This window comes from Hyla sarda, chromosome 5 (assembly GCF_029499605.1).
Source record: "Hyla sarda isolate aHylSar1 chromosome 5, aHylSar1.hap1, whole genome shotgun sequence".
Taxonomy (NCBI): domain Eukaryota; kingdom Metazoa; phylum Chordata; class Amphibia; order Anura; family Hylidae; genus Hyla; species Hyla sarda.
The window spans coordinates 46,086,919-46,100,868 of NC_079193.1; the positions used below are offsets into that span (position 1 = coordinate 46,086,919).

General features: G+C 42.6%; 1 pseudogene; it reads left to right on the forward strand.

Annotated features, from left to right (window-relative positions):
* The window catches only part of LOC130273135 (integrin beta-1-A-like), a 106,836-nt pseudogene that overhangs the window by 35,638 nt on the left and 57,248 nt on the right, over positions 1-13,950 (forward strand).

Genomic DNA, 13,950 nt, shown 5'->3' on the forward strand with positions numbered 1-13,950 from the left:
GCCGTGATCCGGACTCACACACCGCGCTGCTAAGTATTCTCATAGCGAAACGCTGCTATCAGCTAGTCAGATTTGACTGGCTGGAGGGGGGGAAGAAGAAACCCCCCCGTGGTCACATGGTAAGATGGCTGGCTATCAGTGATAGCCACCATCTTACCGGGCGCTGGGGAAAAGTATAACGGACAGCAGTAAATTTTAAAAATAAAAGGAGAATAATCTACAGTGTTAAGTGGATTACAAAGCTATTTTAATGTGACGGAGCTTGTTCAATGATAAGTAAGCTATCAAACATTTCCTATGTAAATGTATTAAATTGTTGGATCATAAAATAACAAAACCAATATACAAGTGATCTAATGAATAACTGAACTGGAAACAAATATTCTATATGCAAATTATTCAAAAGTGCTTTGGAATAACCAAGGAGTAAAAAGCAATATAAAGCAAACCAAATGAGGAATTGAGATAGGAAAGTGATAATATTCTGGTGGTTCCTTAGTAGAACTTTCCTTCAGAAATAGAAAGGATTGCTACGTGCAGTTAAAGTTGGCTTATATTTGCGGGGAAAAAGACGCACTTGCGTAAACATTTTTGGCGCAAAGGAAAAGTATGCAGGTAATAAATCCATGTGTATTATAGATGTCACTCCAAGGTACCCTGTTTCAGCCACATCTGGAGGACATGCTCTACCAAAACGTGCGCAAAAAAATGCGCAAAAAAAATAGCTTGCGACAAATTTTGCGCAAAAAAATACACACAAAACAGGGGTAAAATCTTTGATACATGTCCCCCATAGTCACAATGGGCCCACCGCAGTCGGGTCGGTACCTTTTTCACCAGAAGGTAATCCATCAAGTCCCCCATGACTCGGCTTTCGTCTTGCAGAGTCTTCCAAGTATAGAGATCCTCTTTCATCTTCTCTGGCATTTTGATGGATGAACCACTGATAAAACGGAGGCATCTCCACATCCTCCCACTCGTCTTCTTGGGGTGGCTCTTCGCCTGGGGTCATCGAGGATAGCACATCGGGATTGACCTTTGGCTTGCTGCTTTTATACTTGATAGTGAAGCTGTAGTTGGCTAACCTTGAAGCCCATCTGTGTTCAAGAGGGCCCTGTTTAGCGGTGTTCAAGTGTGGCAAAGGATTGTTATCAGTATAGACTGTGCGAAATGACCTACCTCTCCTTTTCCAACCTCCACTCGTAGCCCCCCACCATTCATAATAACCTTTAAGAAATAACTACACAGACACTAGCAACCTTTGATGGCCATGGGGGTCGGCCACAGCTTTATTTATGCATAACAATCTTAACAATGTAGTAAACCTTGAACTGTTCAACCTCCCATGAGGTTGCCAACCAGCGGAAGCACACAGCCGTCTGCCGGCAGCAGCTGACGAGCATACCAGCCTTCCACCTCCAGTTCTCCAAAGATTTCTCTCCTGTACCGCCAGCTGTGACTTAAAACAAAACACAAAACAAACAAACCCTCCACCAAAAACAGTCCACCGAGGGAAGAAATGGAAAACAAAGTATCTCCATCCATAAATACTGTTGGAACCTCTCATAATTTTTGTAGGATTTACTTATATATATTTTTTTGTTTTTGTGGTGCGTTTCTACAGTGAGTAGTGGCAGGGCCACGGGTGTTGCAGTGAGTGGTGGGATCAGATGTTATTAACCCCGGGGGTCGGATGGTATTAACCCCTATATGTTCATGATGCCAGTGTGGTGTTCCGGAACACAACACGCCCGGATTCTCCGCTATCCCACAGGCTAGTAGTGAATATAGAGTCCACAACCAGTTGAGGATAAACGGAGGCTTTACTGAATAGAAGACAGGTGTAATTATCTTCACAGCTATAGCCATATTGTTCCAGAGATGAGATCAGTACCCAGAGGACCTCGCAGCTTGCTGGACCAATACTTGTAATACACTTGATTTGGACTTGAAATTTAGACTTGACTGTTATTAGACTGGACTTGACTATGTGCAGGACTTGACTACTTGTAGTCACAGCAAACATAGACTTGACTTACTGGAGAGTTGTAGGTTTGTGGTACTCCAGATGCTGAACACTGTCCTGAGATTCACTCGTAGCTGCTTCAGCAAAGACTTGTTCTCAGCAGCAGGTGGTAAAGCTAAGAGAGTGAATTAAAGATGGCTGCCCCTTATATAGTGAGGGGCTGGACTATAGCCCATTGATCAAGCTGTGGGTCATAGGTTAAACCTGGTGCTCTCTGGGATTACATATTGCAACAAATCATATAACAGTATACCATAACATTTGATCAGCTTACTCACACAGGTCCTTGGAGTCCTCCAAAGGTCCTATTTACTATCTATACATTAGAATCCTATCTATGGTCTTAAGGTATCATACACCACATTTAACAAAATAGCAAGATAACACAAGGATTCCCTGCAGGGGAGCCCCCAGGTCACTGAGGGACTCAACCTGACAGGGCCTACAGGTAATATAGGACTATGCACCTGTATTGAGAAACCACATTTTTTATAAACATTTATTTATGTCATTTTTTATTTATTTATTTTTTAATATATACAGGGGTTACAAAAGACAAGATAATAAAAAGGGAAAAACACCACATAAAAACACAAGGGGTAGGAGGGCGGGGAGCTGTCTCCACTGGCAGCTTCCCAGGTAAACAGAAAGAGAACCTGGTAGGGGGCACCACAACGTATAACGTAGAGGGGCCGACCTGCCTCTAATGCACACATGACCACCTATGCTCCCTCCCTACTGGCTCCCATCTCAAGAGTAGAGAAGGGGGGCCTCGCTGTAACTCCTTCCTGACCGCCTGCTCCCCATACCCACAGTCAGTGGCCCCTATCCCTAACCGGCCTAGCTGCCACCCAGCACCACTGTAAATGGCGTGGCCACCAAATAATCTTTGAATTTCTCAGTCAAGGCCTATACCAGGTCGAGAAGTTCCAACTTGAAAGAGCTGTAATTAGCTTAACTCTTCTCTGCTCCTTGTAGATTCCGACTGGCGTAAGCAATCACTTGCTCTTGACCATCTTGGACTTGGGACAGGACAGCTCCTAGGCCTTCAAAACTGGCATCAGTATATAGCTGGAATGGTTGATGTAATCCTGTAATCCAGATATGCCAAGATGGGTGGCTGTGTCAGCAGACGCTTGAAAGCAGGAAATGCTGTCTCTTTCTCTTCGGCCCAATAAATAGATAGTCGTCCATTATAGTTTTCCTTCGACGCCCCCCCCCCCCCGCAGGGTTCTGCAGTATCGGCGAAGTGTGGGATAAAACGGCGGTAGTAGCCGGCGAATCGCAGGAAGCTCCTGACATCTTTCACCGTGCGAGGTGTAGGCCAATACTTGACAGCATCCACCTTTTCAGGATTTGGCTGAACTCCTTCTGCACTTACAACGTAGCACAGATAATGGACTTGGGGTTTGAGCAAGTGACACTTTGAAGGCTTGATCTTCAGCCCATGCTTGATCAGGACTTGAAAGACGTCTGACAGATGACAGAGGTGTTCCTGGTAAAACTTGGAATACTTGATGACATCATCCAGATACAACAAGACACTTTGGAAGTTTAGATGTCCCAGGCACCTTTCCATCAGATGCTGCAATGTAGCAGGGACATTACACAGCCCAAATGGCATACTTTTGAACTCGAGCAAACCCATGGGTGTCTCCCGATCCTCCGAGGCCATGGGCTTTTGCCAATATCTACTGGTTAAGTCCAGGGTGGAGAAGTAAGCAGCAGACCAAAAGGCAGTAAGCAACTCCACAATTCATGGTAAAGAATAAGCATCATTGTGTGTGACATTGTTTAGTTTCCTGTAGTCGACACAGAAACGGATAGCTCCATCCTTCTTCTTGACAAGGATGCGTGGTGCCGCCCAGGTACTCTGACTTTCTTGAATCACGTCCGCTTCCTTCATTTCAGCTAGCATCTTCTTGACATTTTGATACATGCCTGGCAGGACCTGACAGTGTCTCTCTTTGATAGACGGGCTATCACCTGTGAGGATGCGATGTTGGATCATTGACGTTTTCCTAAAGTCCATTGGGTGCTTACTGAAAGCTTCATGATACCTCTTTGCTATATTCACAACTTCATTAATCTGGTCCTGAGGGGTAGTGGCATCCCCTACCTGGAGCTGCACCCACCAGGGTTCTGGGGGACCAATACTGGATCCACCGGTGACTTGAGCTGCTCACTGTCGGGCCACCAGACGTTCGGTCACAATATCTCTTGACTCGAGGAGGTACAACTGGGCCACTGGAGTGTACTTGGGTAAGACAGTAGCAGAATCAGACAAGTTCACTAAATGTACAGGCACTCTTCTATTTCAGACAGTGACGAGACTTCTCGCAGCCTGAACTAATGGATGGTCTTTAAGCTGCACGGGTTCCAGCAGGGCCTGCTAATCACGGTTCTTGACTCCGGGACGTGCACGGCACCATATGATAGTCTCCATGTTGGGTTGCAAGGTCACGACCTGATGTCTTAAATTCATACTCTGTATATTTTGCATTGTTTGTTGGCAAACTTCTACTCAGCTTGTAGGACTTTCAGGTGGTGCTACACAGCCTGCTGGTCTGGAGGTGAAATATTAGGAAGAGAGACATACAAGGCATCCAGAATCTCTGCAAAACAATACCTCATAATGTTCATCCCCAGTATGAAATCAGCAGATGCTTTATCTGTCACATTGGGTACAATCACTCCCTGCTCTGTGAGTACATGTTTACCTAATTGAATAGTTGGCTCCCAGTATCCATGTCTGGGGACTAGTTGCCCATTGCCTGCAATTACACTGAAATCAACATCATCAGGCTCACAGAATAGACTAGCATCCTAATGCAGATAGAAAACACGTTTAGATATGGTAGACACTTGTGACCCTGTATCTGTCAACGCTTCTAAAGGTACACCTTCTACAACAACCGTTACAAGGGGGCAGGAGGCAACATAAAGTGAGAGTCCTGACTTAGGTAGTTCTGGGGTCGGACCTGATGACTGTTTTCCTGAGGGCCGGCCCTTGATCTCAGGGTGAAATCCATTTAAACCCCAGCACTGAATTTTCCAGTGGCCAGACTTGTTACAGTAAGTACAGAAGGGTCTGTTACTCCCAGAATACCTAGCGGGTGGAGGAGCACAGTAACTGGGATTATGTGGGGCAGGAGCAGAGCAGGTGGCGAGTTCCTTCATAGCCTTAGTCAATTGTTCAATGTCTTGTTTAACACTCTGTAAGTCTGAAAGTATAGTGACTGACAGGGTTGTTTGGACTGGGGCCGGGACAGTTGTACAAGGTGGTATAGGCCTGACTGTCGCCCATGAGGGCTGCTGAGCGGGTGTATGGGGAGCCCAAACATCCTTTAATTCAGTCCCAGACTCAATTATTTGCATGGCCAGCCTTGAAGGCAGGAAAGCACATGTCTGGATTTTGGACTGCTAACATTCTCAGTTGAGCTTTATCCCATTTGTTGTGAGCCCCATCAATAAATCTGTCCATTAACACTTTATTGCCCTGTTCGGGAGTTATACCATCTAGTTTCTAGGGCACTGTGCAGGGCTACAGCATACGCTCTGAGTCTCGCCTTTCATATAGTCGAAGACGTACCTCTGATGGAGAATGTGACTCAAATACCTGCTACTGCCCTTCAGAAAACTCCTCCACAGCCGTCTTTTTGGATACTGGCGAGGTATGGACTTTCTTCTAGTGCCGGTCCTTGGAGCTGTCCTGTTAACAGTTGCACCTGGTGATTAGGAGGAAAAGAGTAAAAGACAAACAGGCTCTGAATTCTTTCCTTGAAATCCCTCAGTGTAAAGGGGTCTCCATTGTAGGTAGGGAGTACAGAATTCCCCATGAATACCGGTGGGGTCGCTGGAACACCCAGGCTGTTGGTTGTACTTGGTTCAGACATCTGATGAAATAATAGGGTGCGCTATCGCTTTAAGAAAGATGAAGAGGTGCCGCAGCAGCTTGGAGTTTGCACCGGAACTGTGGGGGCGTTAATAGCAGATATTCCCCCTCTTTTCTGCAGGCACCTGGTAGCAAGATACTTGATAATGGCAGACCTGAATACAGGAGACTCTGTGCAATACTGTACTGGTGATCAGTGTTGCTTTCCAGTGTTGCGATGCTGCAGCTGGGAACTTTCAAGATGGCTGCGCCCATGGAACTTTCTGCTTTGGTCCAGTCAGATGAGTCTTCCCCTGCAACACAAGGTGATCCTTTTGGTTCCTCCGTGCTGTGCTGGAGAGGCGTTCCCGCCAGAGACTGGTGGGGCGGAGCTGCAGCCACTCGCGCGCACGGGAACTTTGGGAGCCGATTAACCCCTTCCAGGTAGGACAGCACTTTACTTATTGCGCAGCACAATGTCGGACATAACTTTAACACTTTTACAGTAGCCGAAATAAACTTTTCTCCTTTAAACATACGTATTTTACACAAAGTCCTGTACAATTTTGGCGCAATTTCTGTCGCACGGAAGTACGGTTTTCTGCAAGTTTGGACACAGTTCAGACTGGGGGGGGGGTTCTCTGCATAAGGCACACACCCATATCCTGTTTGTAGGATGCCAAAAGTTGTGGTGTCGGACGGAGTAATGTGTAGACATGTGCACAAGAAAAATTTCCGTTTCATAATAAAAAAATTTCGTTCGGGTAAAATTTTTGGTTCGGTAATTCTTTCTGGTTTGATTTTTCGGATACATTCAGTATTCGGAGTATTGTATTTAATTTTTGTTTAACTTAGTTTCGTTCCTTTTTTTTGTTCTTTTTCTTTTTTTGGCCTTTTGCTGGGGTACCACGAAAAAGAAAGATGCTGTAAGGAATTGTGAGAAACAAATGTAATTTTTTTGGTAATGAAATTCTTTTTTTATTTAGGACCATTATCGGGAGCGGGTGCAGAAAAAGAAGGGAACTGCTGAGATCGGAACATTGGAAGACAGGTAAGATAATGTTGAATTTTATGTGATTTATTAATACATAATGTAATGTTGGATGAATGAATAAATGCTGCTTGAATGATTGATGTGCTTGATGTGTTTGATTGACGAGTGTTTTATGTATATCGAGTCATGTTGGTTATTTTTATTATATTTTTTTATGTAGATGTTTAATATATACTTATTGTTAGTACATACATTTTTATGTAGTGTGTATTTTTTGAAGATGTAAAATATGTTAGATATGTGTTTTACACTTGCGCTAACCCAGTGTTTCTGTTTCCCAATGAACCTGGGTGCCTCCAGCTGTTGTAAAACTACAACACCCAGCATGCCCTGACAGCCAAAGCCAAAGGTAGTTTTGCAACAGCTGGAGGCACCCTGGTTCGTTGGGAAACACTGCACTAACCTATTTCTTTTTTTTCTTTTTAAATTTCCCTCTCCCTTTATTGAACAGGTTTAGTAGGTTAATGAAATGCATAGTTAATTGCCGTGGGAAAAAATTTTTATTGACAAAACCACAGATATAATTTGATAATTGCCCTTTAGAATGTTTGTGGCTTTATCAATAAAAAAATTTCCCATAGCAATTAACTATGCATTTCATTAACCTACTGACCATTCAGCGAAGGGAGAGGGAAATTTAAAAAAGAAAAAAAAGAAATAGGTTACCGCAGTGTTTCCCAATGAACTAGGGTGCCTCCAGCTGTTGCAAAACTACAACTCCCAGCATGCCCGGACAGCCTTTGGCTGTCAGGACATTCTGGGTGTTGTAGTTTTGCAACGGCTGGAGGCACCCTGGTTTGTTGGGAAACAGAAACACTGGGTTAGCGCAAGTGTAAAACACGTATCTAACATATTTTACATGTTCCAAAAAATACACATTACATAAAAATCAATGTATTAACAAGAAGTATAAATTAAAATCACATTTTTTAGTATAAATATCTTCATAAAAAATACAATAAAAATAACCAACATGACATGTTATACATAAATAGCTCGTCAATCAAACACATCAATCATTCATGCAGCATTCATTCATTCATTCATTCATTCAACATTACATCATGTATTGATAAATCACATAAAATTATACATTATCTTACCTGTCTTCCAATGTTCCGATCTCCGCGGCTCTCTTCTATACTGTTTACCCGCTCCCCATAATGGTCCCCTGCTTCTAAAGGAAAAAGAATTTCGTTTAAAAAAAAATAAAACTCATTTTTCACAAATTCACAGGCATGTACAATTCGTTTTCTTATTAATTCGGATTCATTTGGATGAAATTATTTTGTACATTCGGATTGATCCGAATGTACAAAATATGAACAATTTGGACAAAAACTAATTTCTTACTAAACTAATTGCACATGTCTAGTAATGTGTAATTAACCTTATTGTGACGCCAGGGTGTGGTTGACCTATACACCACCCAAGGTAGGCCAGCTTCACCTGTGCCAGGCACGGGGCAAATAATCACTCCGACGCAAGGTTAAGGTTAACTGGCTTGCTTTACTGAGGTTGGAAAGATGGTACAACCCATTACAGCTCAGATTAGCGTGAAGGAGTTGCAGGGTGAACTTAGGGAAGCTTATCAACTTGCTGACTTTCACCACGGTAGTGAGGCTAACTTGTAGTTGATGCATGGTTCCTGGATTATGCCTCCTTTCAGATCCACCTCACAGACAGACTTCATTCTTCACCAAACTGTACCTCAGCAAAGACTCAAGAGCCCAAGAGAGAGATGAATCCTGACCTCACTATAAATGGGAGGAATTTAGAGAGATTCCATTGGCCGGATAAGTCACATGTTCACCACTGCATACTCCCCTTAACAACAAGGTCCTTGACAACAATAGATTTAAGGCAAAAAGTACGTAGATAATACAAATAACCCTTAACCCTTATATGACAGTATATTATACTATGAAATATAGAGAGTTCTGAGGAGAGGGGACTCATGACAGAAATTGAGCATCATCTGCCACACAGGATGGGCAGGAGTATGGAAGAACACATGATTCTGTACTGGGTCACCACACGTACACATTAAAAAAAATTCCAAAGTCCAAAATTGTGTATTCTTGGTCACTTTGTATACCCTAAAATTTTTTTCATAAAAAGCGATCAAAAAGTCAAAAACAAAAATGCTACCAATAAAAACTTCAGATCACAGTGTAAAAAAATAGCTCTCATCCATCCCCATATGCAGAAAAAAAAAAGTTATAGGGGTCAGAAGAGGACAATTTTAAACATACTAATTTTGGTGCATGTAGTTATAATTTTTTTAGGTAGTAAAATAAAATTAAACCTATATAAATTAGGTACCCTTGTGACCGTATGGACCTACATAATAAGATAAGGTGACATTTTTACCGAAAAGTGCATTGCGTAGAATTGGAAGCCCCCAAAATTTACTAAATGGACCCTCCCATAGACTTGCATTGAGGGGGCGTGATGACATGAGGGACATGGCCATGACGTCACGACCTCCCGCAGCCTGAAAGGGGTTGGGAGATTCGGCCACCCCTTTTGTGACTACGTCCTTGCAGATTCCATCATATTTTAGAGGAGTAAGAATACAAAATCATGCAGCGCCACAACAGACAACCCGATGGACTCCATTATACGTCTTAAACAGCCATTGGGTTTGGGGATCTGTTGTGTTGCTGGTTAGTCACAGATTGCATTCTGGTTTAAATTCATAATGCGTATGTGAACAATGCTTCATAGAAAAAATTTAATCCTAGATACCTGGGCACTATGGGGCACCGAAATAATTGAATGTGGTCATTGCTGATGTCAGGAGATGCAGGGCACCAGACCAAAGATCTTGGGCACATAGATGATGAGATGTATATAGAAAATGTATGTAAAATGTATTTGTGGGTAGCAAGTCCTAACAAAGATGCCACGAAAAAAAAATGATGGCTTTTTCGTTCTTTTAAATGCATAGTTCTAATAAAACTTGTATACTTTGTCTTGTAGATGGCGCATATCCTATTCATTGTTGGGCTGTGTTTGTATTCATATGCCAGCGCACAACAAGGTAAGTCAGCTATTTGTCTTAGATGTTTGTTCCTGGACTTTTTTTTATTTATTTGACTATTCTACAGAGGCTGTAAAGTAAGTGTAGTTCATAATATACAGTAGTGTCTGTACCTGTGTGTGAGGGTGGTCTCCTAATTCTTATGTGATCTTTGCGACAACGTTTATTTTTAGCAGCATACAATATATTGTCTCAGCTTTTCCCAGGTTGCAGTGTGGCCCGAGACATTACATCACTAGTCGGGTGTTGAAAGGGACCCTATTTTCTTCAATGGGTGGAGCGACTGCTGGGTGGTAGGGAGATCATTCTTCACAGAGCTGCAGGGAGTTGTAGTTTCATGAACAGCATGCATACCTTAGCTTTACTGCAATGGGCGGGTTGGCTGATGTGTAGGAGGGAGAAAAGTGACATCACACTTACAAACAAGGGATCTTGGGACTTGAGGAGGGGGGCGGGGTAAATAGCCATTTCACAAAAAGAAAACAGCAGGGTAAAGGTGGACTCACAACACAACCATTTAGCTTTCAGACAAGCAGGGATCCTTTCTAAACATGTCCAATACCGTCTGGCAGGTAAAAACTATAGTTACCTTATGGTGGATAATTCCTTTAACCCCTTCCTGCAAATGAAAGTATATAAACGTCCATTTTTCCTGTGACTTATATATATATAAATGGACATATATATATGTCCATTCTTGATAACGGCGCCGAGGGTGTGCGAGTGGTGATCGGCGGCAGGAGCCGGCGATCGCATATCGACGAGCACCCGCTGCAACTGTCAGGAGCAGAGCTGCGCACCGATCGCCAGTGACAGAGGGAGCTCCACCTGTTCTCCAATGAGACCCGGCGATGCGATCACGGTGTCTGTACCTGTGTGTGAGGGTGGTCTCCTAAATCTTATGTGATCTTTGCCACAACGTTTATTTTTAGCAGCATACAACATATTGTCTCAGCTTTTCCCAGGTTGCAGTGCGGCCCGAGACATTACATCACTAGTCAGGTGTTGAAAGGGACCCTATTTTCTTCAATGGGTGGAGCGACTGCTGGGTGGTAGGGAGATCATTCTCCACAGAGCTGCAGGGAGTTGTAGTTTCATGAACAGCATGCATACCTTAGCTTTACTGCAATGGGCGGGTTGGCTGATGTGTAGGAGGGAGAAAAGTGACCTCACACTTACAAACAAGGGATCTTGGGACTTGAAGTTGGAGGGGGGGCGGGGTAAATAGCCATTTCACAAAAAGAAAACAGCAGGGTAAAGGTGGACTCACAACACAACCATTTAGCTTGCAGACAAGCAAGGATCCTTTCTAAACATGTCCAATACCGTCTGGCAGGTAAAAACTATAGTTACCTTATGGTGGATAATTCCTTTAACCCCTTCCTGCAAATGGAAGTATATAAACATCCATTTTTCCTGTGACTTATATATATATAAATGGACGTATATATATATATGTCCATTCTTGATAACGGCGCCGAGGGTATGCGAGTGGTGATCGGCGGCAGGAGCCGGCGATCGCATATCTCCGAGCACCCGCTGCAACTGTCAGGAGCAGAGCTGCGCACCGATCGCCAGTGACAGAGGGAGCTCCGCCTGTTCTCCAATGAGACCCGGCGATGCGATCACGGGGTTTCATTGGTAGCCATGGCAACCAGAGACCTCTGAACGCCCACTGGTTATCTGGCTATGGAAGCCGATCAGGCTCTGCCCGAGGCAGAGTCTGATCTGCTATGCGTGTCAGTAATACAGCTGTGTACAGATCTGTACTGCAATGTATTATAAGTGTCAAGTCCCTAGTGGGACAGTAAAAAAAATACATTAAATAAATAAACAATAAATATAAATAATAAATAAATACAAATAAAAAAACATAGCAATCTCCCTTTCCTTCCACCCAAAAAATTATATGCACATATTTGGTATTGCCCCATCCCTAACAACCCAAGCAATAAAACTATGACATTATTCAACCCGCAAGATTAACGCTGTAAAAAAAAAAAAATGTAAACACCCTGTCAAATTTATGGCTTTATATCAATGCCGCCTCTGTAAAATTAAAAGTGATCAAAATGTCCCATGTACCCCAAAATGGTATCACTAAAAATGTCAACTCATGGAAAAAATTTGCCATCACACAAAATTGTCGGTATAAAAATAAAAAATACAGCTCTCAGAAAATAGTGGTGCACTAACAAGATTTTTTTAAATCAAAAATAGTTTTTATAGTGTAAAAGTAATAAATCATCAAATAAAGTACATGAGGTATCGCCATATTCGTACCGACCTGCAGAATAAAGTTACCATGTCATTGATACTACAAGGTGAACACTGTAAAAAAAAATTATAATAATCTTGTCAATATTGCTGATTTTTGGGAATGTGACCCTTTATGAATACATTAAGAATCTGGGGTGGTGATGGGAGACCGCATTAATCATGTCTATTTTTTAAAAGCTGGGCAATCGCTAAGAAACAGGCAAAAAAATATTAACAACTAAACAAAAGAAAGTTATAAACTTTTGGTAAGAGTTAGGGTGGGTTCAAGCAATGGGAAATAGATTGTACAGTATAGAAAACAACAGCATCCATTCTTATTGTCTGTTAACACATACGTTTTTAAAGTGTATAAAACGTATACGTTTAATGGGAACAAAAATGCAGTGTGAACCCAGTCTTATCCAGGATTAGAAAAACATAGTTGCTTTCAAATAACAGCGCCACATCTGTCCTCCATTGGCTCCATTCACTTTAATGGAATTGAGCTGCAATACCACACATGTACTGAATGCAAGGGTGGCACTATTTCTGGTAAAAAGCAGCTATGTTTTTCTAACCTTGAATAACCCCTTGAATTTTCTCTTACTTGGAACTGCTTTTTAAAAATCGATGGCGTATGTTCGGTTATTTGATAAATTATGCGATAAGGATTCAGAAGTCTCTTCTATCATTACAATCTTCTTTTTATCATTTTTGCCTACTGACAGTCCTCATGGTGGCCATACGCTAGGCCACAATGTCCATTATTAATATTGCCGTAAGTGACACTTTTGCTAACGCCAATGACAAAGATATTTATGATGGCCTGCTTGTGATTTAATCTTTTTGCATTACAATAAATAAGTCTAATTGCATCTGTTTCTATAGGTGGAACTGAATGTTTAAAAGTCAAAGCCAAATCATGTGGAGAATGCATACAAGCTGGACCAAACTGTGGGTGGTGCACCAAAGTGGTAAGTAGATAGAAGCATGACCAAGCTGTAGTGGTGGCAATCAATCAGGGAAGAGTTGCGAGGTTTCATTATACAGTCAGCTGTTTCCGCTAAAAAAACATTGGCAGGCTTCACTAAATGTTTATGGGGGTCTTAAATGCTTTAAAGGGGTACTCCACCCCTAGACATCTTATCCCCTCTCCAAAGGACGTCCTGAGTCCGCTCCCGTTCTATAATGCGGGACCACGGTGTGACCCCGTGTCATAGTGGGTCGAGCCCGGCCGTTGTTGGCCACGGCCGGGACCCGTGGCTAATAGCGCGCAGCATTGATCGCGGTGCCGCGTGCTATTAAAGGGGTACTCCGGTGAAAACCTTTTTTCTTTTAAATCAACTGATGGCAGAAAGTTAAACTTATTTGTAAATTACTTCTATTAAAAAATCTTAATCCTTCCTGTACTTATTAGCTGCTGAATACTACAGAGGAAATTCTTTTCTTTTTGGAATGCTCTCTGATGACATCACGAGCACAGTTCTCTCTGCTGACGTTATTATAATAATAATAACGCTTAATTTATTGTTGTCTTTAGTGGGATTTGAACCCAAGTCCCCAGCACTGCAAGGCAGCAGTGCTAACCACTGAGCCACCATGCTGCCCTTAACATACATCTACTGTGCATGGTTGCTAAAATGGACAGAGAGCAGCAGAGATAAACTGTGCTCGTGATGTCATCAGTGTTC